This window comes from Colobus angolensis, unplaced genomic scaffold (assembly GCF_000951035.1).
Source record: "Colobus angolensis palliatus isolate OR3802 unplaced genomic scaffold, Cang.pa_1.0 Scaffold124, whole genome shotgun sequence".
NCBI classification, from domain to species: Eukaryota; Metazoa; Chordata; class Mammalia; order Primates; family Cercopithecidae; genus Colobus; species Colobus angolensis.
Window position 1 is genome coordinate 2,865,897 of NW_012113586.1, and position 16,316 is coordinate 2,882,212.

The window sequence follows — 16,316 nt, forward strand, 5'->3', positions numbered from 1 at the left end:
CGGGTCCTGACGGCGGGGGCGGGGCGAGGGCTGCCCTCTGATTGGCTCCTGGGGTGAATGGTTGCCAAGAGACGAGTAAATCCTCAGCGGCGAGAAGGGGCGGGGTGCACAGGGAGGCAGCACTGAGCAAGCGCAACAGAGGGGGCTGCGTCGACACCCCGTTAACTTCGGAGTTAGTGGGACACCTTTCTTTTTGCTTAGTACGCTTTTCTGCCATTCCTGCCGCATAACTCTCTCTCCCCCAGGCTTTTCCCACGTCCATCCTGTTCTCTCGCAGGCCGGTTTTTCTTCCGCCTCTCTGGGGATTTTCGCGTTGGTTCTCCCTGCCCCCAGGAGTGAGGCGGCTAACGCCCACATCTACCTCCGGTGTGTGTTTTCGAGGTCGGAAAAAACTTACGGTTTCTGGGCCCTGAGCACCTTTCAGATTCCCCAAGCAAACTGGCTGGAGGTGAAGGCGTGGTCTTCGGAGAGAGAGCGCCGGCGGCTCTCCGGCCCCGGGAACCACCTGTGTGCAGTTAGTGGGACGAAGGGCCTCGAGGAGTCCATCGCCAATGTCGACAGCCGCAGCCGCTTCGGCCCCACTCGGAATGCCACAGCACTTGGTCCAGTGTGTTACATAACATGCAGGCAGGGCTTGGACACCATCCATTCATTCCATAGCGAGTGGTTTACAGCCCAGGTTGTGAATTCAGACTAAACTGACTTGAGATCTCCATTCACCACTTAAACTTTCTGTAAGGCCTTAGGCAAGTAACTTAACCAACCCTCCAAAAACCTGCGTCTCCTGTCTGTAGGACAAGACTAAGAATGGGACAGCTTTGTTGAGTTATATAAGTATTAAGAAAATACTTGGGAAACAATCAGTGCAGTGGATAGTGCCTGTTAGAAAGTGTGTGGCAAATGCCGTATGTATCAGATAGTAGCCAATACTGGACAGTGTTATTTATCAATAGACATTATTGTGCTTGTATTGATCCTCTGCTAGGTGCTGGGGGAAAAGATTCCTTCCCAGATGCAGTATTTACATCTCCTCCGCCCTCCTCTCCCATCCCTGCCTGAAGTAAGTGTGGTCCTCCTGTCTGTCAGACTTTGAAGAGTTCTCAAATATGTCTTTCCCAGTGAGGGAGAGGTGAGTGAGTATCCAGGAACTTAATGGGATAGGACATCAATATGAGTGCTTACAGGGAAAGCCAGTGATTCTATTGTTAGACATGAAATCAAGACATATGATCTAATTTTTTGTTTTCCTTTTTTTTTTTTGAGGTGTAACATTCAGTAAAGTGCACAAATCTAGTGTCCAGAATGATAATTTTTTACATATGCATATACCCATGTAACTGCCACCCACATCAAGATGTGGAACCTTGCCAGCTCATTCCTGCCCCTTCCCATTCAGTATCCCACAAGGGTTACCACTATTTTAACCTCTATCACCATAGGTTAGTTTTACTAATATTTGAACTTGATATGGATGAAATACATAACACGTACAATTTTATGTCTGGCTTCTATTGCTCAACAGTGTGTCTACGAGATTCATTCATATTGTTGTGTGTAACAATGGTCCATTCTTTTTCACTACTGTGTATTACTTCATTATATAAATATTCAACGATTTGTTTACTCATCCTACTGTTGGTGGACATTTGAGTTGCTTTGTGTTTCTGCCTTTCATGAAGCTGCTGCAAACATTCTTACACACGTCTTTTGGTGGACATAGCATTTATTTATGTTGGGTATATATATATACCTAGGATTGGATTCCTGGTCCATAGAGTGTTCACATATTAAACTTTAAATACACTGCCAAATATAACAATTTAGGTTCCAACCAGTGATATGAGATTTCCGGTTGTTTCACATCTTTACCAGTATTGGTATTTTCAGTCTTTTTAATTTAGAAAATGGGGGAGGATGTGTATTTCACTGTGATTTACAATTGCATTTTTTTTTTGATGATCAAGGATGTTGAGCAATTTTTCAGATGCTTATTGTTCATTTCAATACCCTTTTAATAAAGTGTCTGTTCAAGTCTTTTGCCCATTTGTGGGGAGTTGTTTGTCCTAATGTCTATGAGTTCTTTACATATTCTGAATATGAGCCCTTTGTCCAATATGTGTATAACAAATATCTTTCCCCAATCTGTGTTGACTTTTAATTATTTTAATGTTATATTTTGATGAACAGAAGCACTTAAAGACATCTGAAATATTAATCTTATCTCTTCTGATTAGTGTTTGGTATGTCCTGTTTAAAATAATCCTAAGCCCCTAAAAATAATCTTCTTTGTTTTCTTCTAAGGACTTCATTGTTTTTACTTTCACTATCTGTAAGGCCTTGGGCAAGTAACTCAACCATCCTTCCATGAACTTCCAACCACAATAAAGTTAATGCAAATTATTACATTGGCCTTTGGACCATTTCTACTCTTTCAGGACAAGACTAGAAACCTAGCACAGTTAGCCTCAAGGTAGAACACAGGACAGAAATTCTTAACCTAATATTTGACCCAGCATGGTTTAGTTCTACCTTTTCCTGGGTGAAATTTTGTTCAACTTCCTGAAAACAATTATTCTGTGGTAGGTAAGAGGTGAGACCTAAGAGCCAGAAAAGAAACTCATTATATATGAGTTCTCAAATATATATACATGTATATATGTATTTTTTTTTCCTTGGGCCCCTTTTTATCCCTGATGCATTAATGGACTTTTCTATAATTTTGTTTCAGGGTTTTTTTTTCTTTTCTTTTTCTTTTTTTTTAATACACTGTGTTCTTTCTGCCTCATAAAACTGGCATCCTGGAGCTGGAAGGAGTCTTAGAAAGTGGCCAAGTTCTGCCCATTGGACATGGAACCACATATTGAAACTCTTCTTCCTGGATTATTGGTGCCTCCTTCTTGCCAAGTTCCAGCCCCTGCTGAGCACATCCAATCAGAATGGTTTAAAGACCTTTTTTGCATTCTGAGTGATTCACTGGCTTCACTGATTTATACGTAGGGAAACCGAGGGACAAAACAGTCTTTAAAATGCAAGCGTACCTCACTTGTAGTGATGATCCTGAAAGAGTTTTCTGTCTCAATAGATTCTTATTTTAAATACTTCAGAAAAGCAAAGAAATTCTATCATAGTCCTACTGTAAGTCAAGAAAGACCTTTTGTATAGTGTCCAGTTATCTCCTGATCTATCCGTTTCTTTGAGCTATTAAGTCTTGAGTTTTTTGTAATAAAAACATTACAAATGTTTATTCAAATGCCCTCATCTAAATATTTTATCTTTCTTGAAATGATTTTTACGTGAAGTTCTTATCCACATTTAACATACATGTAGAGAAGTACACAGCTCATAAGAGCACAGCTCAATGAATTTTCGCAAACAGAATGAACCTGTGTTGCTAGCATACAGATCAAGAAACAAAGGAACATCAAAGCATTTGTGGACATATTTTAAAACCATCACAGTGGCATTGTGTACATCCTAGTGAGTTTCTGGTGGGGCAAAGACATGACTTGGCTTTTCAATTCCCATCTACAACTCTCACCAGTAAAACTCTCTCTCCTCTCTGTCTCCTGCAGTCCAATATTTTTCTCGGGTGTTGCAGAAGGAGAACTGGGTTTGGAATAAAATGGTGGAAGTTTTATTTGGAGCAAATTCCAGAAGTAATGGAACCCAGAGCTGGTCATATTTGCTGGGACAGGAAGAGAGGAAGGGGCTGCATCTTCAGGCATGGCTGTAGCAGCAGGCTCAAGCAGAGCATGGCAGCAGAGGCACTGCCACCAGAGCAGCATGAAGGGGTAAGGTAGGGATCCAGAAGGGGAATGGGAGTGATGGTGGCAGTGCCAGGGAAAAGACGATGCCAAATATAAACAGTGCTGACTTTATCCCTCCAATCTAGGTGTCTCTAGATGCCTTTCCTGCCCACCCCACTAGCAGTATGTCCCTGGAGAAAGGATGTAGACTTGAATAAGAGAGCAGGCAATCCTTTTTTCGGGCAAGGTGAAACCTTAGACAAATCGCTTAACATCTCTGAGTCTGAGCTTCTTAATCCAAAACTGGAAATGATAACAGCAGTTAGCCTACCTGCTTCGTGGTGTCTGGTTGCCAACCTTGTACCCCTTTCTCATTTCACTGTCAGGACACCTTGACAGTGTCCTGACAGTGCAAGCTGGATGACAGCAGAAAAGGTTAGATTCTGAATACCTTGCTGTGGCTACCATCACTTCTAGGGCCCCAGATTTCTTATCTAAGGATTAACACTTTTTCAAATCTCCCTTCTGGGAAAAGGGATTTCATAAAAATGCAAATTGTGAATTGATTATTTCATTATATCTCATGACCAACCACTGGGTCCACTCTAAACCTGCCTTATATTTAGGCCCAGGATGTCTTTCCCACCATCCTGCCAGAATGCCTGACACTCCCAGCACTGGAGTCCATTCCTGTTGGGGAAGAGATTTTGGTCATTCCCACACAGCTTGCCAGAGGAAGAGTACAGCCGACTGCCAGGGATGGCAATCTCCCCTAACATGTGTCATTCTCAGTGTTCATACATTGGTCTTCCAGTCCTCGTATCAGTCTTGATTCTTAGTTGTAAGCACTCAAAAATGACTCTGGCTGATTTAAGCAAAATGGAATTTATTTCAAAGATATTGGTGAGCCCACAGAATTAGCAGAATAGCTGGAGAACTTGGCCAATTGACTGTGCCGCCAGAAACAAGGTCAAAAAATCATACTGTGGAACTGGCCCAGGAAAACACCATGAGGGACATAGGCAGCCTTGCCACTCCTGTCTCTGGAAACTGGATGTAACTGTCTCTGCCACCACACTGTCACCTGTAGATAGTGGGAGTCTCTGTGAACCTGTGTCCCTGCTTCTTCCCATCACTGGTTTCTGATTCAAACCCAGAGTGGGTGGGATTCTCTCAAATCAGCAAAGCCCAGATGGTATGGCCAAGCCCTGGCTTGGCTGCAAAGAAGGCTGGTGAACAGATCATCTGATATTTTGAGCTTTAACTCTGGGAAGTAGACTTTGCCTCTTAAAGGTAGAGGATTCTCTAAATAGAGGAAGGAGGTTCAGATGCTGGATGGCCAGAACACGCACATCTCCCTTCCAGCCTTCCGCCACAATCTCTTGTGAGCATTGCCTAAACAAATTGGCATTCTTTATTCCAGCTAGCTGTGGGACACAGAAGCAGACAGGATTCCGAAGCCTCTGCATCTGAGGGCCAGAAAAATGGACTCTTGGGAAGCTCCTAGGAAGGACACCATCCAGCTGACCTTGCCCTGCCAATACTTTCTGCTCTTGGCCAGGTGACACTTTTCCTCTTCAGAATTCCTAGAATAGGCACTCAGCAAATATCTGATGGAAAAAAAAAACAGAAAGAAAAAAAAAAAGAGGACTTGGGTAACCACCCCTCCCTCAGGTCCTGGGATCCATCCCTGGCTCTGTGTGATATGGTTCACTTCACTGCTGTGGGCTTCAGTTTCCCCAACTGTTAAAAAAACAAAAACAAAAACAAAAAAACAGCTTGACTAGCTTGCAGTGCCTTCAGCTCCAGCAGTGAGCGTCAAGGAGCTAAAGGGTGTGGGGCTGTCCCGCCCATGGTGCTTCATGGGGTTGGCTGCACATAATGACAGTGTCCCAGAGCTGGCGCTTGTGTAACAGGCGGATTTACCGAGAGGGTACGACTGTTTGCTCAGCAGCCGAGAAGTCTATAATTAGACTGTCACAACATCAGCAAAAGTACAGGATCAATGTAATCAGAGAAGAAATGGAAAAGAACACGGCATCAGTAAAAGCCTCCAGTGGTTCCCCGTGGTTTCCGGAGCACTAATCACCCAGGCGAGGTTCAATGTCCCGCTTGTGGGTTTCCTCCTGGGTGACGACCAGGTTGGTTTACGCCTACTCTGCCTGCCCCTCTCAGCAGCCTGGTGCTCTCCTCCTCTCTCCCTTCTCCAGTCCCTCTGCTCACTGAGTCTTAGCGATGAGGGGCCAAGAGATACAGGACTTGCACCCCAAACTCTGTGGCCCAAGCACCTCTATTCCTCATGATGTGCGTGGTGGGAGGAGAGGGGAAGGAGGAGAACCAGTTGCTTTAAAATGCAGATGCCAGGGCCCCATCTCAGCCCTATTGAATCAGAACCGCTGGGGGAAGAGCCCTCGTGTCTGCATCCTCAGACGATTCTATGCGTGCTAAAGCTTGGACACCACCAGGCTAAGCCACCCTCCTGCTGGTGATAGACTCTCCCTCTTGCATCTATTCTGTACCTGGTGTAGTTAGAGCACAGTCAGGCTGCAGTGAGATTCAGGGCAATCCAGGTTAAAGGGACTTCCCAAAGTCAGGGAATGATAATGGGCTGCTTATTTCCTTTCTAATCACATTAAGAATTCAGAGGTGCCAACATGCTCCTCTCACTAATCCTCATGGCCTCTGAGCCAGGGGTAGTGTCTAGTGTCATTAGTTTCTTTCCACCAAAGTAGATCTGGGCTCAGATATGTCCCCAAAGGATTGGATCTGAGGGCTTCTAGTCTCCCCTGAGCCTCATCCTCATGGAAACTATTTTTTAAATCTGTAAACTTTGACTTTATTTCTTAAAAAAATTTAACATAAATAATATGTAAAATTACATTACAGAAAAATCAGAAAATTCAGAGAAGCAAAAGGAAGAGAAATCACGACTAACCCCACAGCAACTGTTCTATTAATATGTTGGTGTTCATCCATCCACACGTGTGTGTGTGTGCGCGTGTGCGTGCACACACTCACACTCACACTCAGACTCACACATTCTATTCCTGTCTCAGTCAGGGTCTCTGAGGAAACGAAGGGCAAACACTGGAACCGGGGATTGAGGAGAGCTAGTGGGGGCAAGGTTAAGGGAAACCTTAAGGCATGGGCAGCCCCATAGGATTTGCAACCAGTGGGGAACCATTTCCACTTAGGCCTGACGGGATGAGAGGGGAGAAGTTACCAGAACCTGGGGAGACTCACTGCAGCTCCGAGGAGCTGCCGCCTTTGGTTGAAGATTGTGGTCACCCTTAATCTGCTCCTAGCAGGGAGGGAGCCAGAGGAGAAACACCTGAACTCTTCTTGCCGTCTGCCTGTGTGTGCCTCCCACTGGGAGAACCCAATCAGGAGTCAGCCTCCGGAGACCCAGCGGAGTTAGAACGTTGTCTAGACAGGGTGTGGATAGCCAAATGGAGATGGTCTCAGTGCACTTCTTAAGTGTGTTTATGAGTTTCCAATATAGTAAACAATAATGGAAATAACTTAGATTTTAAAAACTCTTTGTATTCTCAGTAATTGTTAAGCATATAAAGGGGTCTCAGCCATCCCATTACTGGGGATATACCCAAAGGATTTTAAATCATGCTGCTATAAAGACACATGCACACGTATGTTTATTGCGGCACTATTCACAATAGCAAGGACTTGGAACCAACCCAAATGTCCATCAATGACAGACTGGATTAAGAAAATGTGGCACATATACATCATGGAATACTATGCAGCCACAAAAAAAGGATGAGTTCATGTCCTTTGTAGGGACATGGATGCAGCTGGAAACCATCATTCTCAGCAAACTATTGCAAGAACAGAAAATCAAACACCACATGTTCTCACTCATAGGTGGGAATTGAACAATGAGATCACTTGGACACAGGAAGGAGAACATCGCACACCAGGGCCTGTTGAGGGAAGGGGGAAGGGGGGAGGGATAGCATTAGGAGAAATACCTAATGTAAATGATGAGTTAATGGGTGCAGCACACCAACATGGCACATATGTAACAAACCTGCACATTGTGCACATGTACCCTAGAACTTAAAGTATAATTAAAAAATAAATAAATAAAAATTAAAAAAAAAAAAGAGTAAAAAGGGGTCTGAAGACCAAAATGTTTGAGAACCATTGCACTACTCTTTTCCTGTGGGAGTTCAGAGCAGGAGGATCCTATTAGGTTATGGGATCAAACTGATTGTCACTAGTTCCCTTTCCTAAACCATAGATGAATACAAAGCAGATTCTACATTAGAAAACTACAGAGTCTGCAGGAACATGGAGAAGTCATCTGGCCCTTTTTTCCTGGCTTTGGGGAGGGTGACTCCAAGTGGACTGTGGGCTTCCCTTTCCCTGGCTGCCTCGTGGGCTTACTGGTGGCCAGGATGGCCCTGCCAGTCTTGTCCAAGACCCCTGGGCCAAGTCCACATCAGGTCAGGGTTAGAAATCTTCCAAGGGAATTGAGAGTGTCTACTTTGCCTGTTTAAAGACCACAACAGTATAAAAAAAAAACACAACGGTAATATTTATCCTCTCATTTGCGATGCAGACTGAAGTTTATGGTTTTGCATTTTTCAGTAGAAGAGTAAAATTTTGATTATTTATCAAGAATTATAAACATGTTTGTAATACGCTCTAGTTTTTTCAGTCTATGAAATAAGGAGTTAAATAATAGCAATTGATTTTTATTAGTAGATATTGGGATTTATAACAAATGAATTTTAGACACTCTTAGGGAAAGGCTGGATACTAGGTAGGGTATAAAATAATTGGTGTTCCTTACTTAAGACAGAAAAATAGGAAAATGTATGTCGTGGGCGCTCTAGGCTGGTGCCGAGCATCCATTTTGCCTTCCCTAATTAGGGAGCCAGGCTTCTTGAGTAGAATTGACACCCCCAGCCTCAAGGCTGGGTCCTCACTGGCCTAAGCCCATCAGTGTAATTCTATCCCCTCGCCCTGTGGTCGTTCAAGGATGAGCAGGTATCCCATGCCTGCATTCAGTGGTTGGACAAAGAGAAGCAGAGAGCATTCATCTTGTCTGGGCAGGATGCTGGAATGGCTGTGTTGTTTTCTGCCCTGAGAAAAGCCAGGGAATGATGAATTCTACACACTGGCAAGGGCAGAACGAAAAACTCAAGGACAACCAAGCCAGGAGACCATACTGCCCCCAGACTCTCATATTCCAGAAGCCCACGGCTCAGCTCCTTATAAGTGTTTAAGCCAATTTAATTATATTTTCTGATGCTTAGCAACCAAGAGTGTCTGATATAATTAAATATATTTTCCAATTCAAATAATCAGGGAAAAAGTGGGACTGTGATGTTGACCCAAGAAAAACTGTCAAATCTGACCAGTTCAGGACAACCCTGATTTTACATCATCCACACTGAAGCTGACCTCCCAAATGATGCCTTCTTTGACTTAAAGTTCCCCTACTTGACCTTCCATGTAGGCATTTCCTATAATGATTTTGTTTTTCTTTCTAAATAAACCCTCCCTCCCTGTTTTACTGTGTGGCGATCAAGCAACAGAAACTTTAGCCTCCACGATCAATGTTTCTCAAGTGACGAGGAAAATGGAACCTAGAAGGGCAGCCCCACACGCATCGTGATGGGCATTTAAGCCGACACATGTTCCAGGTCCTAGAACACAGTAACTTCCCATCTCAACACAATAAAATGGTGATGTGAGAATACCTGTCTCATGCGGATGTTGTGAGGATGAAGTGGGCTAATTCGCAAACAGGAAGTTTTCAAAAAATGTCAGCTATATTATTCAGGAGGCTTCCCTCTCTGGGACTGAGATTCTTCTCCTGAAAAAGGAGGGAATGTTCCAAAAAATCTCCAGGGCCCCTACCAGCCTGACATGCAGCTCTTGGCAGAGAATGGAGCTGAGGCAGGAGCTTCCTCAGAGACCCTCTCATTGAGGAGCAAGGGACTCTGACCAGCCATTGCCCACTATTCACCATGTGAGGCCACAGGGACTATCTGCTAGGCAGCCCCCATGTTCCTCAGGGAAGACACTGATGTTAGTTTTGTCTCTATTTTGTTTTCAGTGTAGAAATTGTAGTCGAGAAACACAGGGCAAGTCCACCCCGATTATCACATACATAGGATATCAAGAGCAGGGCTGAGCACTCAGTCTAAGCCCTGCGTGTCGTCCTCTGGGGCTCAGGCTCCTCATCCATACAATAGGGTCACCCTGCCTGTCATTTGGAGTGATCATGAGAATCACATAAGATAACCTGTGTGACCTGTGAAAGTGTGTCCCATCACAGCGCCTGGTGCATATCTGTTTTCCTTCCTCTTTTTGGAACCTGAGGCCACCAGCTACCACTGCAATGAGGAATAGAGTTGGACAGAGCTCTACCTTAGGTTGCAACAGAATAAGCTTTTATAGCTGGCTTCAGATAATGAATTTTTTGAAAGTTGCTGGGCTAATGAGGAGACAGCAGTCTCACAGGGACCCCGGACAAAGGTGAGGGAAAGCTGAGCCTACAGGACTGAATCTGGGGACTCAAATGTGTCCTGGCAAATCTAGGAACCCATTTTTCTCATGGCCTTCTCAGCAGCATATTAATGATTTCTGATTATTAATAAGACCTGACTACTTTCTTTTCTAGAGTCTTCTTACACCACAAATTTTCAACTCCTTTGCTATCCTTTTTTTTTTTTTTTTTTTTTTTTTTTTTTTTGGTCTCACTCTGTTGGCCAGGATGGAGTGCAATGGCATGATTACATCTCACTGCAGCCTCAACCTCCCAGGTTCAAGCGGTCCTCTCACCTCAACCTCCCAAATAGCTGGGACTACAGGTGTGTGCCACCATACCTGGCTAATTTCTTTTTATTTTTTTGTAGAGATGGGGTCTCGCTATGTTGCCAGGGCTGATCTTGAACTCCTGGGCTCAAGCAATCCCCTGGTCTTGGCCTCCCAAAGTACTGGGATTGCAGACATGACCACCACACTCGGCCTCCTTTGCTATCTAAAGTTCAAACTCCCAGAGAGAATCCAACCGGGGAAGCTGGTACCAGCAACTTTATTTGGGAATGAAGTTTGTTTCTGGCAGCTTCTAGGTTGGGTGTCTCTCATCCAAACGTGTTAGCTGAGGGCATGGGGGTGGGATCAAAGGGCACGGAACACAGCACCAGTGATTAAAGTACAGCCCAGGGAAACTTCTCTCAGCAGAAGGGATGCCAAGAGCCTGAGGGTTCATGGCTGGACTGAGCTGTCAGCTCCACAGACACACCTGTGTCTACAAGCAGCCAGGTGATGCAGCTGTTACTCGGCTTTGGAGTCTCCTTCCCTCCTTTCTCATTGTTTTATTCTGGGCAGAGCCATCCCGGGCCAAAGATCCTCTCCAACCAAGCTGGTGACATTCCCAAAGCAAAAGGGACTACTGTGCTCTGAGTCTGTGAGCTGCTGTAGCCTGTCTCCCCGGTGGTTCATTTTTGTATGAAAGAGTGAAATAATCACAGGCCTGGCACCTGCAGACCATACAGGGGAGGTTTTATAACCACTTTGGCCCCAACTTGTGCCAAATTAGCTAAAGCAGAGGGTGAGATGCCTGTTATGGCCTGGCCTCTGGGGGTGCAGGTTTCCTGTAACAGTGTTTAGAAACCTGTTTCTATTTCTGAACCATCAGGTTCACAGCCATATAAACCTGAATGAGGTGACAGTTCTCTCTCTTTCTTGCTTACTGGGGGAGATGGGCAGAGGCCAAGACAGAGTAGAGAGCTGAAAGCCACAGCAGTCAGGAGAGTGCTGACAGAAGATGCTCTGATCACTGTGCTATATCTGGACAGAGGACCCACACCGAGGACAAGGCTGCCCTAGAAGAGGATGGAGGGTCTTGTCTCCAGGTGTCAGTCACCCAGATACAAGGCATGTCTCTCAGATCGGAAACAGGGCAGAGCTCCCAGGGAGGAAGTCCTTCCCCTGAGTCTTGACCTGAAGGGTCAAGAGAGGCCTATCTGTGAGCATTAAGTTTATTCTGTCATCGAAGACATTGTTCTTCAAACTTTGAGACCATTGGAACCACCTGGGGGCACTGTTATAAAGGTGCCTTCCCATGTCCTGGCCCTAGTCAACCCCTTATTCTGTAGCTCAGGGATGGGACCCAGGGGTCTTTGATTTTTGTAAGTAGCCCCTGACAGCCCATGTTCTGCAGGAATGAGTGTTAATTCTAATGTCCTGAAGAAATGCCAGTTTAGGCAGTTCCATTCAGAATCTTCATTGATAAACAAGTCAACCCTAACACCCCTCAGTCCCGGGCATACTCACACCCTCCTTCCTTCTCTTTCCAACCCATCCTGGAAGTCCGCAGTGCTCCATCAGCCTGTTTGCACAGGCTATTCCTCAGTCAGGAGCACGTCCCCCACCTTCACATCACAGCCATGCATATGCCCATGCAGCCACCGTGAGTGCTCTTAAGTCTTAGACTTCTGGTTTTTCAGATAGTCTTCCAAAACCCCATGTCCATCATTGGAGAAGTAGGATATTCTGCATTGCCAAATATCCGGGCACACTGACAGATGGTACAAATTAGGTGCTTCACTGATTTTATGCACATTAAATCTTTGAAGATGCTTACTTTTATTTATTTCCTTAATTGTTTTTAGAGACAGGGTCTCACTCTGTCACCAAGGCTGGAATGCAGTAGCATAATGATAGCTCACTGCAGCCTCAACTTCCCGGGTTCAAGTGATCTTCCCACCACAGCCTCCTGAGTAGCTGGGACTACAGACACGTGCCATGATGCCTGGATTTTTTTTTTTTTTTTTTTTTTTTTTTAGTAGAGATGGGGTTTCACCGTGTTAGCCAGGATGGTCTGAATCTCCCGACCTTGTGATCCACCTGCCTTGGCCTCCCAAAGTGCTGGGATTACAGGCGTGAGCCGCTACGCCCAGCCTGCATAATTTTTTCTCTTTTTTGTAGAGATGGAGTCTCCCTATGTTGCCCAGGCTAGTCTCACACTCTTGAGCTCAAACGATGCTCCCAAAGTGCTGGGATTATAGGTGCTAGCCACTGCATCCAGCCTGAAGATGCTTACTTTTATATTGAGCATTTGGCAATTCCCAAACTCTGCTCAACATAATTTAATCTTCGAAGATGAAAAAATTACTTTTAAATCTTCCAGAGCTCTGCTGTACTTATTATGGATAACCATTATCATTATATCTGAGAATTCCTAAATGGGCATTTCTAATAGTTAGAATTCAGGGCAAACCAGCTTCTACTTCATTGAGCTTAAAGCTCTGGAAAGCGTCTAAGAATTATATCTGTCCCATACAAAACCAGCTGGGGAACCTGGGTAGAGAGAGGTGCAGAGGTGTGGGTTCCAGTCTTGGCTCTCCTTAACTTGCTGTATGTCCTTGGGTAAGCCACTTCTCCACTCTTGAGTTTGGGGTTCCCATTCACACAGCAAAGGTGTTATCCCTAGGTCGGTCCCATGCCCCTTCCGGCCTGTAGTCTGTATCTCTTGAAGGGTGGGGGATTGGCCTTCATGGTTCCATGGAATGACACTTGGTCTTGGTTCTAGTTGAACAGGTTAGAGGGCAGTTAGAACTGCCCTTGCTGCCAGTGATCCAATTCGAAATACATTTTTATTTGTTTTGCACAGAACAAATTCCTCAGGGCAGCCATCCAAGCGGAGCGGGGTTGGTGGTAATGGAGAAAGCCCAAGATGAGGATGTAGTTTCCAGGACCAAAAACAATACCCGAGTCTTCCTGACGCCAGGACAGTGAGAGGAAGAGTGGACAGCTCTTCTGGGCAGCCACTTGTTTGGTCACAGGGTGCCAAGAAGCGGCCTTACATGGTCATGTCTGGGAGGGCAGGGCTGGCTTCTTAGCATCTGTCATTTCCAAAGTGGCACCTGACAATGTCAGCCTGAAGGTCTGGCTGGGAAGGTGGCTTGTCCCTTCATCTGGCCTGCCTCAGTGGGCCCCTTGTCACACTGATTTGAGGAAAGACTTTGGAGGGTAGATGATGAGGCCTTCTGAGCAAAGCTAACCTGAATCCTCTGCTGGGTTTGCCTCATCTCCACACTCGTCCTTGTGCCTGTTTCTTCCTGGCTGAATCCAGCCATATACTGGAGAAGTTGCAAAAAGCGAGGAGAGACCGCCTGGTCTGGTAGCGATAGTCACAGTAGTAGCCAACAATTATTAAGTGCCCATGTGTGCTGGGGCCTGTACCCAGGGCTGTTTCCTGGAGGTAGGATCTGTTGTTTCATACGGAAAAAGCGAGGCTGAGAGATTAAATGACCTATTGAAGCCTCAGGGCTAGGAAGCTGAGGAGCCAGGATTCGAACTCAGGCCAGGTGGCTCCCGAGCTGGCCACTCTTGAAGAGCAGTGCATTTTTTAGGATGACGCTGACCCCTGGACAGCTCCTGGGTAGCTCTGGCACCCTCCTTTCCCTCTCCTTTTCCCCACTTTTCCCCCTCCTCTCCCTCTCCTCTCCCCCTCCGCTCCCCCTCCTTTCCCCCTCCTTCCTTGGAGCTTAATGCTGAGCCCTGGAGGGAAGCAGACCTCTACCTGGAGAAGTTTCTATTGTTTACACAGTACAACCAGTTTTGTTCCTTTTTCTCTGAGGGACTTGGGTGTAGCAGCTTCAGCTGGGAGCCACAGGCAGTGGGCACAGCCTCCGCCATCAAGCACCAACTCTAGGAATGCCCCCAGGTTGCCAACAGGGGCGACTGCTAAAAAGATCACTTCTTGAACACACCTCAAGCCCTCTAAATCAGAATTTTAAGCAATTGGGGGGAATATTTGGGAATCCCTGGCATAGGGAATGGAGCACCCATCCTCTGGGTAAAAGACCTGGGCATGTGTGGCAGGCAGCCCTCCACATAACCTCTCTGAACCTTTGCTCCCTCTGTAAAATGAGGACAATAATAATGCCTCATTCACAGCACAGCTTTATTGGGAGGGGGAACTGTGATCATGTATGCAACAGCTTTTTCATGAACTTTGGTAACTAGCTAACAATTACTGAACTTTCAAACTCAGGGCTTGACAAGAATTATCTCCATTTTTAAGACATCCACACAGGCCAGGAAAGCTCAGGAATGGCCCAAGGTCCCACTGCTTAGAAGCTGAGCAGGACCCAGGCTTGCTCTTGGCTCAGTCTGAATCAGAACAAACTTCCCTTCCGAATACTGGCTTCGCACGAATGCAATGTCATGCTGATCCAGTATCCGTTGTGAGGTAAGCCCCGCATTCTAGAGATCAGACAAAGCAGAGATGCTTAGCAGAGGCATAAGAACCACTCCACGCACAGGAGAGCCTAGGAAACGTCTCCTGCTGATCAAAACCGCCACTTCGGGCATTCAGCACACCTGCATGTATCCCAGCCTGCAGATAGGGAACCCCAGGGTAACTAGAATCTTCAGCCAAACCTGAGGCCATGTTGTGGGCAGTGGCTTCAACTGCTGCCTCCCATTATATGTTTTGTCTGAAGAATTACCAGGGAGCACGGAGACATCAAATCAGATCATGGCCCTGGAGCAGCCTCCTATGCTGATTCTGTTCCCTTTGCTCCCAGCTCCTCACAGCTGAGTCAACATCATCATCTGCAGACTTGCTCCACCCAGCCCTCAAGCCACACTGGCCTGAGAGGCCAACCTTCAGCTGCCTCAGCTCCCATCAAGAAGCTTAGTGACCTTCCTGAGAGCCTAGACACAGGCCACAGTATACCCAGGGCCCAACTGGTATTCCTGGGAACTCCCGTTCTGCAAATGAGCTCTTGTGCCTAAATCTCCAAGCGCGAGTCTTTCTAGGTCTCCAGTTTGTGTAACATACATTATTTTATGAATAATATTAATTGCAAAAGAGATGTTAATATTTAACTGAGGACTGACTGGCTGTTAGGCATTGTGCTGTGTGCTCTACCTGCATTATCATAGGGAATCATCACAGCTGGAACCATTATTATTCCCATATGACAGATAAGGAAACTGAGGTACAGAGATATTAAGTGATTAGCCAAGTCCAGCGAGTGACAGAGCTGGGAGTGAGCCAGGGCTCCTGGATGGTAAAGCCCATGCTACACTGACATGGCCACCATCCTGTGTCCCTGGTTTGATAATCTGCCCCCCCCATTCCAGATCCTGCCCACGCCCCAGGGTCCTGTCTTCCTACAGACCAGGGTGTGTCATCCATGGACAGACCCTGTATTAGTCTGGGTTTTCCAGAGAAACAGAACCAATAGGAGATATATGTATATGTTCATTCTAGGAATAAAGTCACGTGATTATGAGGAACAGGAAATCCCACGATATGCCAGTTGCAAGCTGGAGAACCAGGAAAGCCAGGGATGTGATTCAGACTGAGTCTGAAGGTCTGAGAACAAGAGAGGCTGCTGGGTTTAAGTCCCAGAGTTTGAAGACCCAAGAACCAGGCACTCTGATGTCCAAGGGCAGAGAAAATGGATGTCCCAGATCAAGAAGAGAGAAAACAAATGCATCCTTTCTCTGCCTTTTTGTACTGTTCAGGCCCTCAAAGGATTGGATGCTGCTCACCCACATTGGTGAGGGTGATCT

The 16,316-nt window shown here is 45.9% G+C and overlaps 1 long non-coding RNA gene across 1 annotated transcript; it reads left to right on the forward strand.

Moving 5' to 3' along the window:
* Positions 1 to 152: 152 nt before the first annotated feature.
* Positions 153 to 9,472, forward strand: LOC105505280. The gene is made up of 3 exons (XR_001000715.1): positions 153 to 277; positions 986 to 1,133; positions 9,311 to 9,472. It is a non-coding gene; the product is annotated as an uncharacterized LOC105505280 (long non-coding RNA).
* Positions 9,473 to 16,316: the final 6,844 nt, after the last annotated feature.